This window comes from Saccostrea echinata, unplaced genomic scaffold (genome assembly GCF_033153115.1).
Source record: "Saccostrea echinata isolate AGI-Se365-2 ecotype Australia unplaced genomic scaffold, CSIRO_AGI_Sech_v1 ptg000002l, whole genome shotgun sequence".
Lineage (NCBI taxonomy): Eukaryota > Metazoa > Mollusca > Bivalvia > Ostreida > Ostreidae > Saccostrea > Saccostrea echinata.
In genome coordinates this window covers 7,988,448-8,004,134 of record NW_026889751.1, presented here as the reverse complement: position 1 = coordinate 8,004,134, position 15,687 = coordinate 7,988,448, and the positions used below count along the sequence as shown (strand labels likewise).

The window sequence follows — 15,687 nt, the reverse complement described above, 5'->3', positions numbered from 1 at the left end:
ATCTTCTCTGCTCCTGAACATCTAGGAGGAAAAAGAGTATATGAAGTTGTATTAGGTAAGGGTATTTATACCAGATTTTTGAAATTCTGCACCACTGGGTCTATTTATTAATTTGTGTTCTACTGAAAGAAGTTTTTTTTCCCTTTGCTATTCATCTATGATAATTAATCACTGTAATAAATGTGATTAAAAGATCAATTGAATAACAGAATTATACAAAAAAAAATTATAATATTTAATACAAAAAGTACTTATACAGAAATTTTTATAATATTTAATACAAAAAGTACCTTCATAGTTTTTCAATGGTCAGATAAACTTTTAAATAAAAGATAAAGAAGAATGAGACAAACATGCCATATCTTTGTACATTAAATGTTCTTCAAAGACTAAGAGTGACCAATGTGAGAGGGAATGAGATGGGTAAAAATACTAATAGTGCTAAAGAACTATTGTTTCGTTTAGCCAGCACGAGGATAGTGACAAATGGGGGCATGTACGGGCAAGAATATCGATCAAATTTAGGATTTGGTATTGAGCACCAACTTATTTTGTGAATCACTGATCATCCTATTTATTTTGCTTTTGGGCAACATAGTTTCATTTATCAGCTTATTTGGTTTATTTTATATTCAATCTATGGATCCTTCAGAGTGTTACATTATACTCAGGTGACCGCTAAGGCCCGTGGGCCTCTTGTTAGTTGTTACAAAGGTAACATCACCTCCATTGTTTCTGTGGAGAATGTTGATGTTCTTGATACATTCCTCGAAATAGATGAAGTTTAAGGTTTCAAATTACTAGTGTTTCTATTATGATAAAATCTTTAAATACGGCACAATGAGGAGCATTCTAGGAAAAAAATTTGGGAGTGGTAACATCTAGCACCCAATATTCCAAAAACCCGGAGTCTTTTTTTTACATTGATTATCGTTGAGGAGGTTTAGGTATTTTTTTTCCGAAATTTTCACCCATATATTTCCAGTTTGTGAAAAATACTGAATAACACATGAACTTGCATTGTTTGCAAAGTCATTCTTTGATATCATGTTGAATTATTACCACAACTGCATGGCTTTATGCCCTGTTCACACGGAGAGTTTAATTCGCAGTAAATTAATGCGAAGTAAAATGATGCGAATTAAACTAATGCGAATTAAATTGCCTTCACACGACAGCTAATGCGAAGTAAACTAATGCGAATTATAATTTTATTTCTACAACAAGGCTTTTCGGTGAGGCTATTATGACGTCATTTACAAATCACGTCATATTGTGCAGAGCAGGTATACATTTGACATAATGTCATAGTGTCTGTACACATTTTAGTGATTAACATAATTTTCCTTTGTTTTCCACTCAAAAATAGCACAAGTACCTATATTTGACTATCGGCATGTGGCCTGTGACTTAATTCTGCCCTTACGCATGCGTCAAAATTTAATTCGAATTAGCTTCGCTTAGCGTTCACACGGAGCTAATGCGAAGTAATTTAATGCGCAGTAAACTAATTCGAATTAAACTAATTCGCATTAAATTCTCCGTGTGAACGCGGATCAAATTTAATTCGCAGTAACTTACGTTTAATTCGAATTAAACTCTCCGTGTGAACAGGGCATTATTAATATAAAATACAAGTATGTGAAACTGGGAAAATTTTGTCTGTGCATTAATGTTTGCACACTTCTGGAAGAAAATGAACATATACAAACAACAAAATTAAATTTAGTATCACCATTTTTTTTATTTTACGCTAGAACAACACATAATGTACAAAACATTAAACGCTGGCTGCCCGTCTAAGTATGATGTGCCTACAAAAGGAAAAGAAAAACCATGGATTTTTGAACAGTTACTAAATTCTCGAACACTTTTGTCAATTTGTACTATCAAGAGCCTTGGGCAGATCAAGGTTTTTTATTTTTTGCAAGAGGGTGGGGTGGGGGGGGGGGGGGTGGGTGTAGTTACATTTCACACATGAAAATTTTTTGACAAGCAACAAAAAAAAAATTAAAAAAAATTTAATAAAAATAAACAACTTGACCAAACCTGGAAAACCTATTTCGTATTTGTGTGGAGGGGGGGGGGGGGGTGACACTTTCCTAGGTCTACTCTTCAAAAGTCAACTTTCTTCAAACCAGGACTATCCTTACTGTTTTAAGAGGGGTCCGTGTTTCCGAGGGGAGGGGGTTCCAATGTCATTTTTTCGTTACTTTCACATAAAAATATAGTAACTCCAGGAGATTCGCCCCCTCCCCCTCTAGATTTGCGCCTGAGTGTCAGTCTTTGAACAGGATGTTTACAATATTGAAGATTCCTACATGTAATCACGTTAAAGACACAGGATTCATAAAAGAAAACTTCCTATGATTATGCTTCTCAGCATATCTTTATATAAATAAATATTTATCTTTATATAAATAAAAAAATAAAAATTTAAGGAATGAAGCTTATTTTAACCTATGTTATACGATATAACATAACTTGGGACAGATTACGCTTTTTTATAAACCGCTTCGCGGTTTATAAAGCGTAAACTGCCCCAAGTTATGTTATATCGTATAACATAGATTAGAATAAGCTTCATTCCTTATAATTTAATTTCAGTGTAGACAATAAGACCAATTTTTCCTCCAAAAATGGCTTCAAATTGAGCATATTTTATAAGTAACGTCAAGTGAAGTGATACGTTTTTGACGTAACTCATTGTGACGTAGGCAACTTATGTTATACGATATAAACGAAATCTTTTATCCAATCAAATGATGTGTTACAACTAAAATTAAATTATATACACATATTCAAAAGCAAAGTAAACGCATAGTCTAAGAATACAGTGACGTCACAGAGTAAAGATTGTAATTACTTACAGTAAGACTCTTCATTTTACACCTTTTTCTGTCCCCCCGACTTTCCACAGGATGCACATCCGCTCCCGGCCTTGGGGCTGTGGTGTGTACAGGACTTGTTCTTGCATTGTATGACTCCACATTTGTCGCACTTGAAAGCACTTCCTCCGTTTTTGCATCCTGGACAAGCCATTGCACACTGTAGATTGAATGTGCTTTGAAAATAATTTCTCACGGAGTCTTTTGGATAGGAAATTGTTTCTTATATACCAACTTACCAAGCGAAGAAAACAAGTTTTTTTTAAGGAATGAATTTAATAGCTACCCATTTTATACGATATAAACTGGGTTGGGGCAGTTTACGCTTTATAAACCGCTTCGCGGTTTATATAAAAGCATAAACTGTTCCAACCCAGTTTATACCGTATAAATTGAGTAGCTATTAAATTCATACCTTATAATTTAATTTTCATTCATTTGGTGTAAGAAATCCTTTAAAAATGACTTCAATTTGTACAAAATTTGAATGTAACGTCAGGCGGATCGATACGGTTTTGACGCAAGTCATTGTGACGTATGCAACCCATTTTATACGATATAAAGTAAATTTTTTATCCAATCAAATACAGCGTTACAACCAGAATTAAATTATTCCCATTTGGAAACTCGTTTTCTTTTCCAGAAAATATTTTTAATTTTCAAGAATTTATCTTGTAATAGTATCAAGAATTTTAAAACTATTATCTTTATAAGGTAGTATCAAGTGACGTCACATATTGCTGTTTGGAATAATTATAAATACAACAATTTATATATACTTCTGTCAAATAACGACCAAAATGTAATATTTTGATACCTGATGATAAAAATGATAAGTCCACTATCTATGGACTTTTAAGAAAAAGAAGATATATCTCTTAAATGATCTCTTCATATAGAAAAATGTCCTCATATGCATGCTTCTTACCTTTGATTTAGTTCACTTCGTCAATAGCAATGCTTAGGTATCTTTATACTTAGCTATATATACTTCCCGCCTCTGTGAAAAACTTTGGTTCGTTTGCAAGAATGTCAATTTACTTCTAATGTTACTACGAATGTGTACTACGGAGGACAATATTGGAAATAAAGAGACTCAGACAGTCATATTAAATAAAATAAGGTATATAATGTACTCATATTTACATTGTTTTTTTCCCAGTAGTTTTTCACGAAATAAAGTCATAGTGGAGGAGGGGTAGGGAACCATTCCCTCCATGTAGGTTACGAAAAGAACCAAACAAACTATATAGATCAATAAAACATTAAAAAGCATTGTTATATGCGCATTACCTTACCCTGGCAGTTATCAGTTTGATAATTTACAAGAAGTGAAGTTTCCAAATTTACTTTGGCTAATTCTATATTTTCCCCATAATTAATAAAACTACCATTTCATACCTGGCGAACAAGTTATATATATCATTATCTATTTATGAAATTCAGCACACTGATATTCTTTACTGATCAAACATGCACAGTGCATGTTCTGAGTACGATCAATTTTCAAACAGAGGCAGACTACTGACAAATAAGTTGATGTTACAGAGTCTTCAAACATCTCGTTAAAATTCAGCAAGAACTTCTATGGTGGTTATGATGACCTTGTAAAACCTATATCGTCGGGTCATGTTTGGACTGACGTTTCCCACCAATTTGTTAGGCCATTTTAATACCATCTAGACTACGGATTACTTCTTTTACTTAATCAATAGAGAGGGCTCATTGCGGGTGTGACCGGTCGACAGGGAATGCTTACTTCTCCTTGACACCTGATCCCACCTCTGGTGTTTTCAGGAGTCTGTTTTTCACTGGATTTATAAGATTGATCACTGTACGTTATCTTATTTACTTTTATGCCATAAAACAGCTTTGTAATTAAATTTAACAGTGTTTCACACGGTGGTTAAAGAAATGGGGATGTTGGTGTTATGTTTCACAACCACATCAGTTGATTTACCTTTCTGATTTCCTATCGTAATATCTTAAGACTATCTGGCCCTGGGATCATGAAACATTTTAAGCTTCATTAAAAAAAAATGTATATTGAGCTGAAATGATTTGAAGTCAAGCAGTCTAAAATTAAAATGCTTTTTAACTTTGCAGCAATAGACTATTGTTGTATGCATATTTATTAGGGATGGCAACGAATATTCGAACATTCGAATATTCATTCGATGAGTTGATATTCGAATATGAATTCAAGATTCGAATGTTCGGTGTTTTTCAGATTTCATAAAAAGAATTACTGTGATTAATAAATTTTGATTTGAACAGTGATGGAATTATCCCTGTTTAATTTACTAGCGATCAATTTCGATCGCCTGATTTCTTTCACTACTTTCTTATCTTTTAGATCTACTAAATTACATGTATTTTGTTTTGAGTATGGTGTTAAAGAATTGTACAATAATGCTTTATGTATAATACAAAATGTACTTTCATAATTTTTATTAGTTAGATATGATCGGATCTAGAATCGAGGACAACAAAATGAAATCTTAGAATGTCTCAAAGGCGTAAAGAGTATAAATTGATTGATAATTGAATGAATGTCCGATAGAATTAGTCTGTAATAATATTGTAAAGGGCTTAATTTCAGAATAAATGTGTTAATTACTTGATTATCTCGGGGTATAGATAATCCTGAATTTTATATTCATTATCGGGAAATTAGTAATTGTCTATGGAAATATTTGTTTACGTTGTATTAAAGATTATAATCATATCTCTTATTAGGCAGATAATTGTAATTTATTACACGTATTGAAATCTGAACAGTATACCGTTACTATCTTGCCTTTGGGAAGACGACTGGTTCCTCCGTTGGAGCTACTATAAATTCACGTTTCATTTGTTAAAATTATACTTTTCTACATTTAAATCATATATTTATTTCAAACATTGACAAATATCAAATGGAATTTCTTATTGTACACCTACAAAAGGCTTCATACAATTTTATTTCCGATATAAGTATACCTACGCTAAACCTTTCATGAGAGTAGGATGATCCATATTTAAAATAAAACAGATATAACTAATTTTATCGAATATTCGAATGTATTCGAATACTTGCATTGAATATTCGAATATGAATTATAAACAAAATTGACATCCCTAATATTTATAATTTCAGTTCAGAAGTAATAAACATTTTACATATGATTGAAATTCTGACTTAAGTCTAAGTCTATTTCATGAATGTAAAAATCATCAATTCGTATTTTTTTTAAACAGTTAAGATCTTAATGTCAACAATTCATGTGCTTTAGGGATTCCCATACTTTATGCGTTTGTAAACAAACATTATTACTATAGGAACGCGTCCAAAAAATAGGCTTAATTCACCATGGTCTTTAAATTGTATATTTAGAAAATTTAAAGACCCGTAGTCAAAACCAGTCAAAACTAGTTTTTGGACAGGTTCCTATTGTAAGAACATAATAGAAATGGTGACATTTAATTAGTAAGATCTCAATTAACTATCTGAACATTTAAAATCGGTCAAGTGAATATAGTAACAATTTTTAAAAACAAATATTGAATGTTTAAATCTAGGTAACTATATCATTTTGTAAGGCTCGAATTAAAATTTATGTGAGAAGTCCAAAAAGCCATTTATGGTGCTATACAAAAATTTAGACATTTTAAAGTATCAATAGAGTGACAGCGTAATTTTTTTTTCATATCTCATTGGGCAAAATTACCGATAAGTCCTAAATGGAATATAAGAGTGTCTGTGTTATATATTATGTAAACAAGCATTCTGAGAGTATTGCATTAGCAATACTAGTCCCCTACCGGCAAGTGTAATCTGGTTCCCGTTAAGAATTGAAAATGCCATAATTCCGTCAAAAATTAATGAAGCGGGACGAAATGCAAACTTGATCTATAACTAATCAAGGTAAAGCCACATACCAAAAATCAGCTCAATGTCTACAAGCGTTTAGAAGAAAATTGCGGAAAACCCGTAAAAATTGAAAAGGCCGTAATTCCGTCAAAAATCAGTGAAGCGGAACGAAATGCAAACTTGTTCTGTTACTCATCAAGATACAGTCACATACCAAAAATCAGCTCAATATCTGCAAGCGTTTAGGAAAAAAAGTGCGGAAAACCAAGTGGGACAGACTGACAGACAGACAGACAGACAGACGGACGGACAGACTCAGAGGAAACCTATAGTCCCCTCCGGTTTCACCGGTAGGAGACTAATAAAATATATTGACTTGTGTGGGTCCTCAAACGTATTCGTCTGAAGGTAGGATATATTCTATCTTCAAAAACAGATTGGGATTTGAAAAAAAAATATTTATAAGTACCCCCAAAATTTAGAACATTTTTAAATAAAATTTAGAAGAACAAATCATTGTCTACCAATGGAGACTGTGAGATGGTGTGGTCATTCACTTAAGAAATGAATTTCATTTTTGAAGTTGAACTACGACGCTTCACGCCGGTGTAAAGACGAATAATGACCCCCGTAGAATAATGACCGGTGTCGCATAATATTTGGTCCGCCTCGTTTAAAGGTCCGGGGGGGACCTAATACGATAACATATAAGGTCCGGCCTGCCTCTATAATAAAAGGTCCGCCTTCGGTTTAATATGCAGATTTTTCTCCTTTATTGATTCGAAATTAATTTGCTTTATTAATCTTTTTAAATCATTTAAGGTATAGTTGTTATAAAAGTGTCCTTCCCAGCAAAATGGAGTTCCAGGGACGTACATGTATGTACATTGTATATATACTAAAAGGATCAAGTCTTGCGATATCTCGCTAGTTGCTGGATTTCGTTAGCCTATTTTAATTAATTATATTTCTAATACTATGATATATCTCAGTACAAAACCTCAAATTATCTATCAAAAAATTATTCAAAATTTGATGTTAGCACTGATTAACTGTTAGCTCCTTATCGTAGTACATACCTCCCAGGTAGTGCACAAAACAAAAAATATAAAGATGCAAAGATCTGTTGATCGAGTTACCTTATGGGAAAATCATGTACGACATGTGTCTTTTATAGTTTAAGTGATATCAATATTATCATTGCAAAATAAAAAAAAAAATACATATATATATAATACGCATACCTTCACTGGCACATTGTTCAGTATATGGTGTTCGTAAGTCCAACAATGATCAATTCATTACAGTCTCTTTCCTAACAACGTTCGACTTCCACATCCCAAAAAGAATTTTCATATCTTTCGAAAGATATTTCATTATATCATTAATAATAATTATGCATAATTTCTTACGATTCATATTGTACCTAATTATAAAATAATTGGAGGGTCACTTTGACAGGGACTTGTGTTACGGTGTACTAGCCTATCCCGTTGTTGTTAAACAACATGTCTGTGCTTTGGGGGGTAGGCCAATTGTCTCACCTGACGAAACTTGAAGTCGCATATCCCCCGTGTTTTTATAACCATCGTTTCTTATCCAGTTAAAGACTAACGATTATTTCATTCTACTTGATATTACCCCGGGGTTAACACTGGTTAAGGAAGATGTGCATTAATTGGCAAAATCAAACCAAAGTCAATCGAGTTGAACATTTTAAGCAATAAAACACCCCCTCCCCCAAAAAAGGAAAAGATTATAAATGGTGTTGTTGTATTTTTGGTGGGTGGGGTATAGCAAAATTATGCTGATACATGTCAAATATTTTAAAAAGTACTGATGTTGTAGACTTTCCTCCCGCATTAATATTTTTTCCCGGAAAAACGAGCTTGGGTTTAAAGACCCCTCCCATTTTGGAAAATGAGCCTAGCATAGGATTTTATTTCCGGAATTTTTTTTTAAAATATTGTTTATTTCATTCCCTACATTTTGTAGTTTTCATTTCTGACGTTTTAAAATTTTCATCTCTGACATTTATCATCATAAAGTACTTTTCCGGCAATGAAAACAAAATTGAAATTTCCCTTATAAAAAAAATAAAGAATAAATCAAGAATAATTCATTGATTTCCAAATAAAAAGTTCTTCTTATATTTAAAAGAATCTTATGACGATTTTATCCTCGGACACATGTAAGTGTAAGTTGTGAATTTTTGTTCATCTTTTCAAATCAAGATAATCAGACTGAATTTGAGATCAGAAAGGTTTAGATAGAATTTATGACAAACAGAAACTATGTTTGACGGAATAAAGTAATCAAAGTTGAGGAGATTCTGTTTTTCGGTGCTTTCAAACACATAATTCAGTGGGCATTAAAATTTGGTGATCAAAAATTGCATGTTTTATTATTGAAATTATTGCATTTTATTACTAAACTTTGTATCTTTACTAGACTTAGTGTTGATTGTATTGTAAAATGAAAACAAAAAATGTCGGAAATGCAATGCAAAATTTCGGAAATGACATGCAGCGAGCTTGGAAGAAACAACCCCGGCTTTATTATCCACCATAGGAAATACTCAGTACGCTTCAGTACAGAATTTTCTCCTTTTCCACCTTCTTACTAGGGAGAATCTTATCCACCCATACTATTTACAGAGGGGTTTTACAGAGCAACTTGACATGCATTTCCCCCTAAAATAAAAAGGAAAGTGTCTGTTGAGATCGTGACTGATATAAAAATTCATAATACACCACCAAGTCGTGTTCTTTTGTCAATATTTTTATATTTATTTTGATTTTGGTTTAAATTAGATTTTCTACGACTTTAAGCGGCTATTTCTTTTTTATTTATGTGTGTGTGATGGGGGGGGGGGGGGATTATAGTTCTCTTGTTGAACGTCATCAACATTACTAATCAAATAATAATATATATCCTTGGTCCCCTCAGACAGGTATTTATGGTTGCATATACATGTAGATATACAATACAGTAGACACATCTCCTGCAAACGTACACAGAGTGGATAATTAATTGACATTAAAGTTTTGTCTTTTTGTCAGCATATTAAATGAAAAAAAGTACACTACTACATGTAGTATATATGCAATTCTTATGCACAGTTAGGCCATTCCAATAGTTTTCTAAGTTAATTTAGCGTCCATCCTAAAATTAAAAACCTAATTATCTTTTTACCCTGGAAAAACACACGAACCAACAAAGAAAATAAAAACAATAGGAAGTTACAGCATTTCCATAATTTTTGCTTTTTAAGTGAGATACAAGTATGTGGGAAAAAAGAAAAACAGAGGGCGGACCTTTTATTATACTGCGTTTTAAGGTCCGCCCTGCCATTTTAACGAGTTTTTTTTTTTTTTTTTTTTTTTTTTTTAACGCTACGATAACTTTTAATAAACTCTGTTCAAAATATTCGCCTTCTAATAGTAAGATATCTGAAATACAGAGGGCTGACCTTTTATTATACTGCGTTTTAAGGTCCTCCCTGCCTCGTTCTCTAGTTTGTATGCTACGAAAATAAACCCTGTTCAAAATTTTCGCCTTGTAATAGTAAGATATCTGAAATATAGAGGGCTGACCTTTTATTATACTGCGTTTTAAGGTCCGCCCTGCATCTTTCTCTAATTTTTATGCTACGAAAATAAACCTTGTTCAAAATTTTCGCCTTGTAATAGTACGATATCTGAAAAACAGAGGGCAGACCTTTTATTATACTGCGTTTTAAGGTCCGCCCTGCCATTTTGACTAGTTTTTATGTTACGGAAATAAACTTTGTCCAAAATGTTTTCTTTCTAACAGTAAGACATCTGAATTATAGATGGCGGACCTTTAAATATACTGCGTTTTAAGGTCCGCCCTGCTTCTTTCTCTAGTTTTTATGCTACGAAAATAAACCCTGTTCAAAATTTTCGCCTTGTAATAGTAAGATATCTGAAATATAGAGGGCGGACCTTTTATTAAACTGCGTTTTAAGGTCCGCCCTGTCTCTTTCTCTAGTTTGTATGCAACGAAAATAAACCCCGTTCAAAGTTTTCGCCTTGTAATAGTAAGATATCTGAAATATAGAGGGTGGACCTTTTATTATATTGCGTTTTAAGGTCCGCCCTGTCTCTTTCTCTAATTTTTATGCTACGAAAATAAACCCTGTTCAAAATTTTGGCCTTGTAATGGTAAGATATCTGAAATATAGAGGGCGGACCTTTTATTATACTGCGTTTTAAGGTCCGCCCTATCTCTAGTTTGTATGCTACGAAAATAAACCTTGTTCAAAATTTTCGCCTTGTAATAGTACGATATCTGAAAAACAGAGGGCAGACCTTTTATTATACTGCGTTTTAAGGTCCGCACTGCCATTTTGACTAGTTTTTATGTTACGGAAATAAACCTTGTCCAAAATGTTTTCTTTCTAACAGTAAGACATCTAAATTATAGAGGGCGGACCTTTAAATATACTGCGTTTTAAGGTCCGCCCTGTTTCTTTCTCTAGTTTTTATGCTACGAAAATAAACCCTGTTCAAAATTTTTCGCCTTCTAACAGTACGATATCTGAAAAACAGAGGGCGGACCTTTTATTATACTGCGTTTTAAGGTCCGCTTTGTCATTTTGACTAGTTTTTATGTTACGGAAATTAACCCTGTCCAAAATGTTTGCTTTCTAACAGTAAGACATCTGAATTATAGAGGGCGGACGTCGGACCTTTAAATATACTGCGTTTTAAGGTCCGCCCTGCCTCTTTCTCTAGTTTTTATGCTACGAAAATAAATCCTGTTCAAAATTTTCGCTTTGTAATAGTAAGATATCTGAAATATAGAGGGTGGACCTTTTATTATATTGCGTTTTAAGGTCCACCCTGCATCTTTCTCTAATTTTTATGCTACGAAAATAAACCCTGTTCAAAATTTTCGCCTTGTAATAGTACGATATCTGAAATATAGAGGGCGGACATTTTATTATACTGCGGTTCAAGATCCGCCCTACCGTTTTGATTAGTTTTTATGTTACAGAAATAAAACCTTGTCCAAAATGTTTGCTCTCTAACAGTAAAACATCTAAATTATAGAGGGCGGACCTTTAAAAATACTGCGTTTTAAGGTCCGCCCTGCTTCTTTCTCTAGTTTTTATGCTACGAAAATAAACCCTGTTCAAAATGTTCGCCTTGTAATAGTAAGATATCTGAAATATAGAGGGCGGACCTTTTATTATACTGCGTTTTAAGGTCCGCCCTGCCTCTTTCTCTAGTTTTTATGCTACGAAAATAAACCCTGTTCAAAATTTTTCGCCTTCTAACAGTACGATATATGAAAAACAGAGGGCGGACCTTTTATTTTACTGCGTTTTAAGGTCCGCCCTGTCATTTTGACTAGTTTTTATGTTACGGAAATAAACCCTGTCCAAAATGTTTGCTTTCTAATGGTAAAATATCTGAAAAACAGAGGGCGGACCTTTTATTTTACTCCGTTTTAAGGTCCGCCTTGCCTCTTTCTCTAGTTTTTATGCTACGAAAATAAACCTGTTCAAAGTTTTCGCCTTGTAATAGTACGATATCTGAAATACAGAAGGCGGGGCTTTTATTATACTGCGTTTTAAGGTCCGCCCTGCCCCTTTCTCTATTTTTCATGCTACAGAAAAAAAACCTGTCTATAATTTTCTCTTTGTAATAGATAGATCAAAATGGGGGATTAAGGTTTTACATAGGAATATCTAGGAAAAAATCTTCTTCTTAAGAACAACAATGTCATGATTAGTCATATTAATATGGAAGCATCATCAGTTAGTGTAGATGTACGTTTGTTCAAATCATGACCCCCGGGGTAGGGTGGGGTCACAATGGGGGATCAAAGTTTTACATAGGATATATATAATATAAAAATCTTCTCCACAAGAACAACAAAGCCATCTTTAGTCAGATTGATATGGAAACATCCTCAGGTATTGTAGATTCAAATTTGTTTAAACCATGATAACAGGTCATATGAAATTAATTTTCCGCCGGAATATGGCTGAAATATAGCCGACTCGGCGTTAAGCCCTAATCAATCAAACCATGACCCCCTAGGGGTAGGATGGGCCACAATGCACTATCAGGGTTTAGCATGTGAATGTGTAGGAAAAATATTCTAAAACCTTTTTTTCAGGAACAACAAAGCCATGTTTAGTCACATTGATATAGAAGTATCTTGAGGTAGTGTAAATTCAAGTTTGTTTAAATCATGACCCCGAGGGGTAGGATGGGGCTAGCGCTATATCTATAAAAATCATGACACCTGGGGTAGGGTGGGGTCACAATAGTGATTAATGTTTTACATTGGAAGATATGTTAGAATAAATTTACTGATGAAAAACAGCAGGGCCTTATTGACTCAGGTGAGCGTTGTGGCCCATGGGCCTCTTATTTTATGTCAAGGTCTTGGAAAATCGTAGGACGATTCTTTTATAAAAGGCAGTGACGAATCTGAATGTATAATGGTAGTACAATGTATATTTATCGAGAATATATTCACCACATACAATCAAAAGATACGTTCAGATTTATTATCCATGTATATCACAAAAATGTTATGTTAGAATGATCATTAGTTGTACTGTATCCGTATCTATAGACTTTGATTCATATAGCATGAAAAAGAGGGAGTATTTGTTTCTGCATTCATACAATGAATTGGGAAAATAATCACCTTAAAAATAAGAAAGGAGTCGCCCCCCCCCCCCATCTGGAATTTGCAGAGTTATTAAAAGTATATACTGAAGTAAATAAAAAAGCACTTTGGGCCCCCTTAGAAAACGTGGACCCTACCATCACCACCACGAAATAGGTGTTTTTCACGTTTTGGAAATGGAATTGGATTAAACTTTTTTTTTTCTTCCTTGACAAGAAATTTTTGGGTTAGAAATTTTTTTGATTGGGATGCCCCCCGCCCCCCCCCCCTGGAAAAATTCTTGATCCGCGCCTGTATAATCATTATTCAAAATTGTTAGGTAATATCCGAAACAACATATGTGCAATGTATAGCATTTATGAAAATCGAACTTCAAAAATTCTGTCATGACTACATGAGACCGATTGTATTATTTCCTCCATGGTTACCACGGAGAATGACTGAGGACTTCGAAAAGAATAATTTAAGGAGATTGGCAAAGTTCCTAGCTTTCGTAAAGAATTTTTCAAAAACTCTTGAGCAGGTGTAGTGGTACTCATCTTCCCAAGTCAAGGGTTTTTGATCCGCTCCGCTCCACTTAAACATATGTGGAGCGGAGCGGATCAAAAACCCTTGACTTGGGAAGATGAGTGGTACTAAACAATACACTTTATTGGTTTTCACCGCGTAGAAAATTCTACACGGGAGATCACTCTCAATCAAGCTCCATACAGCTCAGTATTACTCCATATCATTATTCGTAGGGAAACAAGTCCCGGAGAGTGTGGAGTATGACTCTCAGTCATACTCCATACAGTGTCAATTCTCCGGGACTACTTGGTATGGAGTTGTAGCGTAACGTAATACTGAGCTGTCTGCAGCTTGGACTCTCATGATGGAAAACCCCATGAATTACCTTTTTTTCTCCGGATAACCGTGAGTTGCCACTTTCCATAAATGAATAAAATAAATAATCATAAATAATCAGCGTTTTATAAAAGAAATATATTTTTGATTTAAAATTAGACTGAAACGCTTAAAGGTCGACATCACGAAAATGTACATATCATGTAGCTTGAAATGGGAAATATGACGCACGCTTGACAACGTCCCCAGAAACAATCAGTATATTTCTGGGTGATTGGGGGAGGGGGGGGGGTTATAGCTCAAATTAATGTAGAAAATAGAAATTCCTTGATACGCAAAAAAGGAAGAGGATCAACTGATGTTCCCTCCCCCTTCCCCCGTTTATACAGACGTGAGATACATAAATGACTTGTATATGGAACTGGACATTCAACTTTGACCAAAATGCTTCATGTCGGTAATAAAAGAAAATATTTTACAATAATGATTTCAAATTTTAATCGGTCATGCAATACAGCCTGCTAGATTATCCCACAGTCTGTCTATTATAGTCACAGTAAAATGTGTAATTTCTTCTTCTTTCTTTTTCTTTTGGCAAAAAAAAAAAAATACAAAAATGAAATATTATTTCATGTGTAGTTCATTATGACGAGGAAGAGTGATATTTTTATAAGAAAGAATTAAATCCAAACCATGATTATACTTTAAATCTGATGTATATGTTTTCAATATTGAATTACCTGTTTTAAGCTTTAACATTACATGTATTTTGTTTCTGCAGTAAATACAGATCGAATACAACATTAGGCTATATATTACCCTATCCACAAATAAAGGGCAAAATATTATTATAAACTGAAAACAAGTTAATTGTTAAAACTAAAGGGAAGCATATACATACTTTTATTTTTTATCGGTCTTAGTATTAAACTCTACAATTGGAGTAAGAAATTTCTTTAAATATTGTAATAAAAATAGACTATATATAATTATATCACAATTTTGATGTGTACGCATGAATATCATAATAGTATTATAATTTGTTCTTCAGCATAATTTATTAAAATAGAGAATTCATATCTATTGATTTAAAGCAAACACATGACCATTACATTGTCATTGCTATCTGCCGCGGGCTCTACCTGCGGGTACCTGTCAGGTATACGAATACTTCACACCCCCATTGTTTTATTGCCTATACACACCGGCAGATTTCACACCTTTAATCGTCCTAATTTACACAAAGCAAATGCTGGGGAAAAACAAACACAAGCCCAATAAATGCGACATTTTTTTTAAAATCATTGCCCTAAACGGTATTGCTAAAAGCACACTAAACATGGAGTAGCAATTCCTGTCCTAAGAGATATATTGTACAAAAAATAAACACAACAGCTAGGGTAAATCCTTAATCTTTCTTCATAT

The 15,687-nt window shown here is 33.6% G+C and overlaps 1 long non-coding RNA gene across 1 annotated transcript; it reads right to left on the bottom strand.

The window, feature by feature from the left end:
* Window positions 1-1,724: 1,724 nt before the first annotated feature.
* LOC133199857 (uncharacterized) lies at window positions 1,725-3,869 on the bottom strand. The gene is made up of 3 exons (XR_009722852.1): window positions 3,817-3,869; window positions 2,871-3,048; window positions 1,725-1,814 (listed from the first exon to the last, which is right to left on the bottom strand). It is a non-coding gene; the product is annotated as an uncharacterized LOC133199857 (long non-coding RNA).
* Between the last annotated feature and the right edge of the window lie 11,818 nt (window positions 3,870-15,687).